The sequence below is a fragment of the Salvelinus fontinalis genome, unplaced genomic scaffold (assembly GCF_029448725.1).
Source record: "Salvelinus fontinalis isolate EN_2023a unplaced genomic scaffold, ASM2944872v1 scaffold_0454, whole genome shotgun sequence".
Lineage (NCBI taxonomy): Eukaryota > Metazoa > Chordata > Actinopteri > Salmoniformes > Salmonidae > Salvelinus > Salvelinus fontinalis.
In genome coordinates this window covers 131,271-143,260 of record NW_026600663.1, presented here as the reverse complement: position 1 = coordinate 143,260, position 11,990 = coordinate 131,271, and the positions used below count along the sequence as shown (strand labels likewise).

The window sequence follows — 11,990 nt, the reverse complement described above, 5'->3', positions numbered from 1 at the left end:
TTCACCTGGTCAGTCTAAGTCATGGAAGGAGCAGGTGTTCTTAATGTTTTGTAGACTCAGTGTATAGAACGACAGAAAATCAAGTGCTATTTGCATGTGATGCATTTGCTCTGTTGTTTACAGGATGATTTGTATCGTATAGAGCGTGGCTTTAAGGGAATAGTATGGTCACATCTAGATAAAAACGAATGTGAAAAATAAACAGAGAAAATGTGTATTAACACACTACCTATTCATATAAGTATTTATTCATCATCTACATATTCATATTGAGCTTCTCCGTCTGTGTGCAGGAACGTATTATTTGGAAGAGAAAATATATCAGCTTATTGTTAAATTATTATGACGTTCTTTCCAATACAAAAAGTGTAGTAACTTGTTTCCAAACTGCGTTACCCACTCCAACCAGCACATGGCGATTTGCATCTTTCAGGTGTTGCTTCTTGCGTGACGTGTCATTTTCTGGACCGGACGCTTCTTCAGGAACAACAACGCGGATACTCTTTCAACCACCTCGGTAGCTTGCTAGCCAACATAAAACTGAAAGGTTGACGCTTTAGACCATGTTTGTGTACATTAGCTAATCTCAGTGTTGTAAACAAATTTCGGTTGACGTATCAACTGCTTAACTTTAACCTAATTTGCTTGTTCAATTTGCAAACTTGTTAAAGATTGATTCTGAGCCTAGCACTAGGCTAGTCGCTAATGCTACCTAGCTAGCTAGCTAACATCCCTGACCATGAGCTCACCAAACTACTCCTCCCTTGCTAATGAAGAGGGGGTCTGCTGTATGGAGAAAGAACCTTTCAGAATGAAAAAGGAGGAAGAGGAGGCTGTTATAGTGAAAGAAGAGAAAGAACCTTTTCGAGAGGAAGAGGATGCTATCTCAATAAAGGTGAAGGAGGAAGACGTTTTGGGAGTGAAAGAGGAGGAGACAGAATATCCGATTAACACCAGTGAGTACTGTCTTAAAAACAGGGACACAAACTATGCAGTTGTTGAACTGTGGGGGCGTTCTACTGAAGTTCTATATTTTAATATGTTGTTCAGTACTGTATAAATTGTTAAAGGTTCGATCTGCCATTGGTACATTTTTTGTTGGGACTTTTCAATTAGATGTATTGAATTCTCCATGTGGTCTATATTAAAGTTCCCCTCATCTAATATAACAGGCTTTTAAAATTCAATATTGGTGCATATTTTCTACTTAAAATATCAAAGGGACGCAAAAGTCACCCATTTTGTGGAACGACACTTTTACATTTGCATCACAAACAACATTTTAGGAAATCATGATGAAAGTGGCCATTTTAGACATATTCATGCCTCTTGTAAGACTCTAAGATTGCAATAGATGGTCATAAGTTTACCATCTGTTTGATGTCCTCGTTCACACAGGAGAGAGACATGACTATCGTGGATCCTCTGGGGAGCCTCAACAACATCCTGATGCTGACGAGGCAGAGAAGAGTCTCTCCAGATCAGAACACCAGATGGTACATTTTGGTCTGGTCTAGCATACAGCTTGCTCTATCGGGGTCTGGGCTGGGCTTCTGTAAAACACTTTGTGAAAACAGTGACATAAGCATCCATAATGATATGTGTCTGTGTCCCCTCTTTATGATTACCAGGACAACGCTAGCCCTTCCTCCCTCCCGGAGTCCCCGTGTCGTGCCTCTCCCGGTAGCACCTTAATGCTGGGTATGAAGAGGTTGTCTGTGCTGCTGGTGGACTGCAGGAAAACAATGGGGCTGAGTGGAACTGTGAGAGGAGGAGGAGAGAAGAAAGGATCAGATTTGACTCATCAAAGTAAGTTCTGTAGTTCAGTTCGAACAAATAAATAGATCTGCCCACTGGTATCTGTTACCAGGACAACCAGCAGAGGTCTGTTAGTCGACAGGATGATAGACTGGTATCTGTTACCAGGACAACCAGCAGAGTTCTGTTAGTTGACAGGAAGGTAGACTGGTATCTGTTACCAGGACAACCAGCAGAGTTCTGTTAGTTGACATGAAGATGGACTGGTATCTGTTACCAGGACAACCAGCAGAGTTCTGTTAGTTGACAGGAAGATAGACTGGTATCTGTTACCAGGACAACCAGCAGAGGTATGTTAGTTGACAGGAAGATAGACTGGTATCTGTTACCAGGACAACCAGCAGAGTTCTGTTAGTTGACAGGAAGATAGACTGGTATCTGTTACCAGGACAACCAGCAGAGGCCTGTTAGTTGACAGGAAGATAGGCTGGTGGATATGGATGTTATGAATATCATAACACTGAAAAAGGATTCTGCCAATGAAAAGAGAGAAACCAATAGACCATATAAAACCTTGATGAAAGTTAGTTTTGGAGAGAAAGTTTCAATGATCCGTTGTAAGGTGCTTGTTTTACAAAAACTTTATCTTAAAACATTATGGATGTTACATTGCCTGTCCCAGTCAACCCCCCTATCTTTACAAGACTGTAGAACAGGCAAACTTAACTCCAGACACTGTTAGTTAATTAACTAATATTGGAGGAAAGCTGTGATCAGGCTGCCCACTCAAGAGAAAGCTTCAAACTGTAACCAGTGCCGGCAACCTTGTTCAGGTTATCAGTCAACCTACCAGGGTAGTTACAAACAGTAGAGGAATGAAATCATCAACATGTTTTGGTCATATCTTTACTAATGCTGCAGAAATGTGTTTTAAAGCAGTATCCAGATCCATCAGATGTAGTGATCACAATATAGTAGCCATGTCTAGGAAAACCACAGTTCCAAAAGGCTGGGCCTACTGTTCTATAAAAGAGGTCATACAATTGTTTGTAGTGATTCCTATGTTGTTGATGTTGTTAGGTTATTTTTTTTCACAGTAAATAACTCACGGACACTAGAGAAGCTTTAACCAAGTTTAATTATTCCCAAAGGTTATGTCCATCTGTAATTCAGACAACCCAACATTTGTTCCATCCAGAAATACAGTGGGGCAAAAATGTATTTAGTCAGCCACCAATTGTGCAAGTTCTCCCACTTAAAAAGATGAGAGGTCTGTAATTTTCAAGCTGTAATTCTGTACAGCTGTAATTCAGACAACCCAACATTTGTTCCATCCAGATATATATCTCACTTAAGACACTCATCCTTCTCTCCAATCCTTACATCTTATGGTTCCACAGGAAGAGAGTAAAGAGGGTAACAGGATACCACACCTTTATCTCCCTGATGAGAATCTGTCCTGACCTCAACCCCTCCTTCATCTAGTCCACAGATGTCTGTAAAAACTGTTAAATCCACGTGGATTGATGAGGAATTTAAAAATGGTATTTACATTTACATTTAAGTCATTTAGCAGACGCTCTTATCCAGAGCGACTTACAAATTGGTGCATTTACCTTATGATATCCAGTGGAACAGCCACTTTACAATAGTGCATCTAAATCTTTTAAGGGGGGGCGGGGGGGGGGTTAGAAGGATTACTTTATCCTATCCTAGGTATTCCTTAAAGAGGTGGGGTTTCAGGTGTCTCCGGAAGGTGGTGATTGACTCCGCTGACCTGGCGTCGTGAGGGAGTTTGTTCCACCATTGGGGTGCCAGAGCAGCGAACAGTTTTGACTGGGCTGAGCGGGAACTGTACTTCCTCAGAGGTAGGGAGGCGAGCAGGCCAGAGGTGGATGAACGCAGTGCCCTTGTTTGGGTGTAGGGCCTGATCAGAGCCTGAAGGTACGGAGGTGCCGTTCCCCTCACAGCTCCGTAGGCAAGCACCATGGTCTTGTAGCGGATGCGAGCTTCAACTGGAAGCCAGTGGAGAGAGCGGAGGAGCGGGGTGACGTGAGAGAACTTGGGAAGGTTGAACACCAGACGGGCTGCGGCGTTCTGGATGAGTTGTAGGGGTTTAATGGCACAGGCAGGGAGCCCAGCCAAAAGCGAGTTGCAGTAATCCAGACGGGAGATGACAAGTGCCTGGATTAGGACCTGCGCCGCTTCCTGTGTGAGGCAGGGTCGTACTCTGCGAATGTTGTAGAGCATGAACCTACAGGAACGGGCCACCGCCTTGATGTTGGTGGAGAACGACAGGGTGTTGTCCCGGATCACGCCAAGGTTCTTAGCGCTCTGGGAGGAGGACACAATGGAGTTGTCGGTATGATGAAGAGGGAGGCAAAAGAGATGGCAAATAGGTCTGGCTGTATAACTGATTGGCAAACGTATTGCAAATTGAGAAATCATGTGACTAAACTGAATAAAAAGAAGAAACTACACTATGAAACAAAGATAAATGACATGAAGAATGATTTTAAAAAGCTTTGGAGCACCTTAAATGAAATTTTGGGCAAAAAAATCAACAATGACATGTCACTGGTGTCTGAGAAAGTGGATGGAAAATGATTGAGGATAATAGCGGCCGATATTGCCACTTCTATTCGCATTATCTTCAATTTAAGCCTACTAGAAAGTGTGTTCCCTCAGGCTTGGAGGGAAGCTAAAGTCATTCCACTACCCAAGAATAGTAAAGCTCCCTTTACTGGCTTAAATAGCCGACCAATCAACCTGTTACCAACCCTTACATTTAAAAAAATAAATGGTGTTTGGCCAGATACAATGCTATTTTACAGTAAACAAATTGAGACTTTCAGCTTATAAGGAAGTTCGTTCAACAAGCACAGCACTTACAAATGACTGATTGGCTGAGAGAAATTGATGACAAAAGTATTGTTGGGGCTGTTTTGTTAGACCTCAGTGCGGCTTTTGACAGTATCGATCATAGTCTGCTGCTGAAAAAAACGAATGGCTTTACACCCCCTGCTATATTGTGGATAAATACATTTAAATAAATGTAAACTTTATTTAACTAGGCAAGTCAGTTAAGAACAAATACATTTTTTCAATGACGGCCTAGGACTGCCTTGTTCAGGGACAGAACGACAGAGTTTTACCTTGTCAGCTTGGGGATTCGATCCAGCAATGTTTCGGTTACTGGCCTACCGCTCTAACCACTAGGCTACCTGCCGCCCCAGCGCTACCTGTCTAACAGAACACAGTGTTCTTTAATGGAAGCCTGTACAACAAAATCAAGGTATAATCAGGAATTCCCCAGGGCAGCTGTTTGGCACCTTCTTTTTTCCAATCTTTACCAAGAACATGCCAATGACATTTGAGTTAAGCCAGTGTGTCTATGTATGCGGATGACTCAACACTGTACACGTCAGCTACCACAGCAACTGAAATGACTGCAACACTTAACATAGAGCTGCAGTTAGTTTCAGAATGGGTGGCAAAGAATTAGTTAGTCCTAAATATTTCAGATGACCTTAAGTTACATGTTCTAATATGCTAATTCTGTAGCGGTATTGTTAGAGGGGGGTAAAGATAAAGATTTTGTTGGGGCGCCAAGCAGGTATTAACCCTAGTTATTAAAGTTAGTTATTACCTAGTGTAACATTATTATCATAAATATGATTAAAACTGAAAGGATGAGAGTAGAATAGATAGAGTAGCGCTTCCAGACACATTCTAAACATGATGGAGTCTTAAAGGAGGACTGTAGCATCTAATGATGAAACATTATGGAGTCTTAAAGGAGGACTGGAGCATCTAATGATGAAACATTATGGAGTCTTAAAGGAGGACTGTAGCATCTAATGATGACACATGGAGTATTAAAGGAGGGCTGTAGCATGGAGTCTTAAAGGAGGACTGTAGCATCATGAGGTAGTCACCTGAAATGCATTTCAATTAACATGTGTGCCTTTTTAGAAGTTAAGTTGTGGAATTTCTTTCCTTAAAACCTGTTTGGGATAGGGGGCAGTATTTTCACGTCCGGATGAAAAGCGTGCCCAAAGTAAACCGCCTGCTACTTAGGCCCAGAAGCTAGGATATGCATATAATTGGTAGATTTGGATAGAAAACACTCAAAAGTTTCTAAAACTGTTAAAATAATGTCTGTGAGTATAACAGAACTTATTTGGCAGGTGAAACCCCGAGGACAAACCATCCAGGAGGAATCTTTTGTTGTTGAGGTGACTCTGTTTTCAAATGGCTTTGTGTGGCACTTTTCTGTGGCACTTGGTTGCAGTTCCTATTGCTTCCACTAGATGTCAACAGTCTTTAGAAATTGGTTGATGTTTTTCTTTAGAGAAATGAAGAAGTACGGCTATTCAGAACGAGGGTCCAGCCTAGTGCTCTCTAATGTTTTGATCCGCGCTCCAGGTCACACGCTTCACGTTGTTTTTATCCTGTATTGAACACAGTTTATCCCGACTTAAATTTTCTCGATTATTTACATTTTAAAATACCTAAAGTTCGATTAGGAAAGTTGTTTGAAATGTTTGGACAGCGTTTACAGGTAACTTAACTTATTAGATATTTGTAGTCATGCTGGGTGAGTTGGAACCGGTGTTTTTTTTATCAAACGCGCCAAATAAATGGACATTTTGGAGATATAACGACGGAATTAATTGAACAAAAGGACCATTTGTGATGTTTATGGGACATATTGGAGTGCCAACAGAAGAAGCTCTCCAAACTTAAGGCACAAATTATATAGTTATTTCTGAGTTTTGTATCGCACCTGGCGGGTTGAAATATGATTGTCATGTGTTTGTTTGATGGGGTGCTGTCCTCAGATAATCGCATGGTTTGCTTTTGCCGTAAAGCCTTTTTGAAATCTGACACGGTGGCTAGATTAACAAGAAGTTAAGCTTTAATTTGGTGTATTGCACTTGTGAATAAAAAATAATTTGTGCTCTGCAATTTCACCGGATGTTGTCAAAACGTTCCGCTAGCGGAACCCCTAGCCATAACATTTACATTCACATTTAAGTCATTTAGCAGACGCTCTTATCCAGAGCGACTTACAAATTGGTGCATTCACCTTATGATATCCAGTGGACCAACCACTTTACAATAATGCATCTAACTCTTTTAAAACCTCTTGACACTACAGGGGGTGCTGTTTTAACTTCGACATTTAGCGTTCCCAAATTAAACTGCCTCGTACTCAATTCTTGCTCGTACAATATGCATATTATTATTACTATTGGATAGAAAACACTCTCTAGTTTCTAAAACCGTTTGAATTATTTCTCTGAGTGAAACAGGACTAGTTTGGCAGCGAAATTCCTGAAAGGTACTGCAAAATCTGAAAATGTTGACTCTGTTCTAGGATCAGTTTAAAACTCTGTATGCATCCTATGGGTCGTCATGAACTGCACCCGCCTTCCCCTGGATGTCAGTAACCAATGAGAAGTGGAATGGAGCTTCTACGTAGATCTCAGAGCTTATAAAACCCCATGGCATGCAGTGTCCGCTCTTTTCGACTTTCTTCAAGACGCAGAGGACATCAGAATGGCATGCTCAAACGCTCTCGTTTTAGGCCTTATGTATATCCGTCTGTGATTTAATTCAATATAAGTGTTAGAAACATCATAACGAAGTTATTTTAAACCGAGTTATATCAGTTTATGCGAGTATATTGCTATTTTCGGTATTTCCTTAGTATTGCGCTTTGACGTTTGGGCATGTCTGTGCGACATAGCTATTGTTAGCTGCTAATTCCAAAGGTGAAGAGGACGTTTTAGGACCGTGCAACGATTCTTTTGGACAAAGGACATCTTGCCCAAGATTCTGATGGAAGCTCGTCCAAAAGTAAGAGATATTTGTGATGTTATTCCGTATTTATGTGGAAAAATGTAAAAGTGTATGGTCGCCATTTTTGCAGGCACTGGTCTGGCTGTAACGCACACTGTATGTCTAGTAACGTTAATTTAAAAAAATCTAACACAGCGATTGCATTAAGAACTAATTTATCTTTCATTAGCTGTCCAACTTGTATTTTTTAGCCAAGTTTATGAATAGTTTTCGATTAGAATAGGTGCTTCACCAAGATGGCGCTGGACAGATTCCTCTAAGTTTTGGCCAATAATTCTCATTGTATAACCACGATTTGTGCCGCTAAATATGCACATTTTCGAACAAACTCTATATGCATTGTGTAATATGATGTTATAGGACTGTCATCTGAAGAATTCTGAGAAGGTTAGTGAAAAAATGTATATCTTTTGGTGACTTATACTAATCGCTATGTTTTTGCTTGAATCAATGCTGTTGTGATGTTTGCTATTGTGGTAAGCTAATATAACGTTATATTGTGTTTTCGCTGTAAAACACTTAGAAAATCTGAAATATTGTCTGGATTCACAAGATCTGTGTCTTTCAATTGTTGTACGCTGTGTATTTTTAAGAAATGTTTTATGATGAGTAATTAGGTAATACACGTTGCTCTCTGTAGTTATTCTAGTCGCTTTGGTGAGTTTTGTGATAGTGGCTGCAATGGTAAACTATGATTTATACCTGAAATATGCACATTTTTCTAACAAAACATATGCTATACAATAAATATGTTATCAGACTGTCATCTGATGAAGTTTTTTCTTGGTTAGTGGCTATTTATATCTTTTTTGGTCGAATTTGTGATAGCTACTGATGGAGTAAAAAACTGGTGGAGTAAAAAAATGGTGTCTTTTGCTAACGTGGTTAGCTAATAGATTTACATATTGTGTCTTCCCTGTAAAACATTTTAAAAATCAGAAATGATGGCTGGAATCACAAGATGTGTGTCTTTCATCTGGTGTCTTGGACTTGTGATTTAATGATATTTAGATGCTAGTATTTACTTGTGACGCTATGCTAGGCTATGCTAGTCAGCTTTTTTACTGTGGGGGGTGCTCCCGGATCCGGGTTTGAAGGATTACTTTATCCTAACCTAGGTATTCCTTAAAGAGGTGAGGTTTCAGGTGTCTCCGGAAGTTGGTGATTGACTCCGCTGAACTGGCGTCGTGGGGGAGTTTGTTCCACCATTGGGGTGCCAGAGCAGCGAACAGTTTTGACTGGGCTGAGCGGGAACTGTACTTCCTCAGAGGTAGGGAGGCGAGCAGGCCAGAGGTGGATGAACGCAGTGCCCTTGTTTGGGTGTAGGGCCTGATCAGAGCCTGAAGGTACAGAGGTGCCGTTCCCCTCACAGCTCCGTAGGCAAGCACCATGGTCTTGTAACAGGTTTTAATGTGTTTGAGCCAATCAGTTGTGTTGTGACAAGGTAGGGGTGGTATACAGAAGATAGCCCTATTGGGTAAAAGACAAAGTCCATATTATGTCAAGAACAGCTCAAATACGCAAAGAGAAACAACAGTCCATCATTACTTTAAGGACCATCACAGGAATGGAAAGCCCAGAGTTACTTCTGATGCATAAGTTCATTAGAGTTACCAGCCTTAGAAATTGCACCCCAAATAAACGCTTCACAAAGTTCAAGTGCTTTGTATCTTGTGCTTTGTATTTTCGACGTAAAAACAAGTTTTGGACTTCCACACAAAATTACTTCTTTAGTTTTTTTATGTTTAAGGAAGTGTGTAGGTCACATTCTGTATCATACAGCTATGAAAGTTATATATTTAGAACCACCTGCTTCTTTGGAATCTAGCGATGTCTGTGTCTTCAGTGTCCTAGAATCGTCTATTTTTTTGTGTTCTGACTTGTAAAACAGGATGAATAAAATAAGTAATGTAAACATAGCAGTAATTGCCAGGAAGCTCTACATTTGTTTTAAAATCACACTATAATTGTTAAAACTGGCCTCGGGTTATTGAGAGATCTGATTTAGGATTTACCCTCGTAGCAAGGTTGTTTTATCATGTGGAGGTTTCATTCGGGTCTCTATTTAAAAATAACACAGTGTCTTTGGCAGGAGAAAGACCAGACTCAGAGGAACCAGAGCCAGGGACGTCCGAACCAGCAAGACGACACCAGTGCTCCTACTTTAGAAAGGGTTGTAACCGGTTATGGAACCTGAAACAACACGAGAAAATACACACAAGGGAGAAGCCTTACCACTGCTCCCAGTGTGGAAAGTGTTCCAGCAGTTTAGGGGAGCTGAAACGACATGAGATAATACACACAGGGGAGAAGCCTTACCACTGCTCCCAGTGTGGAAAGAGTTTCAAACGGCCTTGTCATCTGAAACAACACGAGAGAATGCACACAGGGGAGAAGCCTTACCACTGCTCCCAGTGTGGAAAGTGTTTCAGCAGTTTAGGGGAGCTGATACGACATGAGATAATACATACAGGGGAGAAGCCTTACCACTGCTCCCAGTGTGGAAAGAGTTTTAAGCTTTTAGGAACCCTTAAAGCCCACGAGAAAATACACACAGGGGAGAAGCCTTACCACTGCTCCCAGTGTGGAAAGAGTTTTAAGCTTTTAGGAACCCTTAAAGCTCATGAGAGAATACACACAGGGGAGAAGCCTTACCACTGCTCCCAGTGTGGAAAGTGTTTCAGCAGTTTAGGGGAGCTGAAACGACATGAGATAATACACACAGGGGAGAAGCCTTACCACTGCTCCCAGTGTGGAAAGTGTTTCAGCAGTTTAGGGGAGCTGAAACGACATGAGATAATACACACAGGGGAGAAGCCTTACCACTGCTCCCAGTGTGGAAAGTGTTTCAGCAGTTTAGGGGAGCTGAAACGACATGAGATAATACACACAGGGGAGAAGCCTTACCACTGCTCCCAGTGTGGAAAGTGTTTCAATCGGTCAGGGGACCTGAAACAACATGAGAGAATACACACAGGGGAGAAGCCTTACCACTGCTCCCAGTGTGGACAGTGTTTCAATCGGTCAGGGGAGCTGAAACGACATGAGAGAATACACACAGGGGAGAAGCCTTACCACTGCTCCCAGTGTGGAAAGTGTTTCAGCCAGAAAGGAGGCCTGACCCAACACGAGAGAATACACACAGGGGAGAAGCCTTACCACTGCTCCCAGTGTGGAGAGTGTTTCAAATGTTCAGGGGAGCTGAAACGGCACGAGAGAATACACACAGGGGAGAAGCCTTACCACTGCTCCCAGTGTGGAGAGTGTTTCAAACGGTCAGGGGAGCTGAAACGGCACGAGAGAATACACACAGGGGAGAAGCCTTATCACTGCTCCCAGTGTGGAAAGTGTTTCAACCAGAAAGGAAGCCTGACCCAACACGAGAGAATACACACAGGGGAGAAGCCTTACCACTGCTCCCAGTGTGGAAAGTGTTTTAGCCAGAAACGAGGCCTGACCCAACACGAGAGAATACACACAGGGGAGAAGCTTTACCACTGCTCCCAGTGTGGAGAGTGTTTCAAACAGCCAGAATGTCTGAAACGGCACGAGAGAATACACACAGGGGAGAAGCCTTACCACTGCTCCCAGTGTGGAAAGTGTTTCAACCAGAAAGGAAGCCTGACCCAACACGAGAGAATACACACAGGGGAGAAGCCTTACCACTGCTCCCTGTGTGGAAAGTGTTTCAGCCAGAAAGGAAGCCTGACCCAACACGAGAGAATACACACAGGGGAGAAGCCTTACCACTGCTCCCAGTGTGGAAATAGTTTTAAGGTGTTAGGAACCCTTAAAGCTCATGAGAGAATACACACAGGGCAGAAGCCTTACCACTCCTCCCAGGGTGCAAAGTTTTTGCCCATTTAGGAAGCCTGAAAGAACAAATGAGACTACACACAGAGGAGAAGGCTTAGAAATTGCTCAGACTGGGAAAACATATTACTCATCACAGTCACTTGAACGTCATGAGAGAATCCACACAGAAGAGAAGAATTACTTGTATATTGATATTTCACATCTCATTGACTTAAAATTCATCAGAGAACATACACAGTGCTCCCATTGTCTTATATTGTTGACTGATAATGTGTTTACTTGTTTTTACCATATGAAATTAAATGGTACAAGGTATACTCCAACATATTTGTTTGTTTTTATTAGAAAACTTGAATTTAATATGGAGTATGTCAGTTTGAATATAAAGTAGATCAGATTCCATGTGTTTAAATGGTCCTTTTTAAAACTCTTTGTGTGTGTTTATCTGGGTGTGTCATTCCTCCAGCACTACAGATAATACAGTGATATTTGGATGTGATGCATTTGTTCCATTGTTTACATTTGCATTGTTGGCCCACTGATGATTT

At 41.7% G+C, this 11,990-nt stretch overlaps 1 pseudogene; it reads left to right on the top strand.

The window, feature by feature from the left end:
* Nucleotides 1-441: 441 nt before the first annotated feature.
* LOC129846090 (zinc finger protein 850-like) overlaps nucleotides 442-11,990 on the top strand; it is a 38,574-nt pseudogene continuing 27,025 nt past the window's right edge.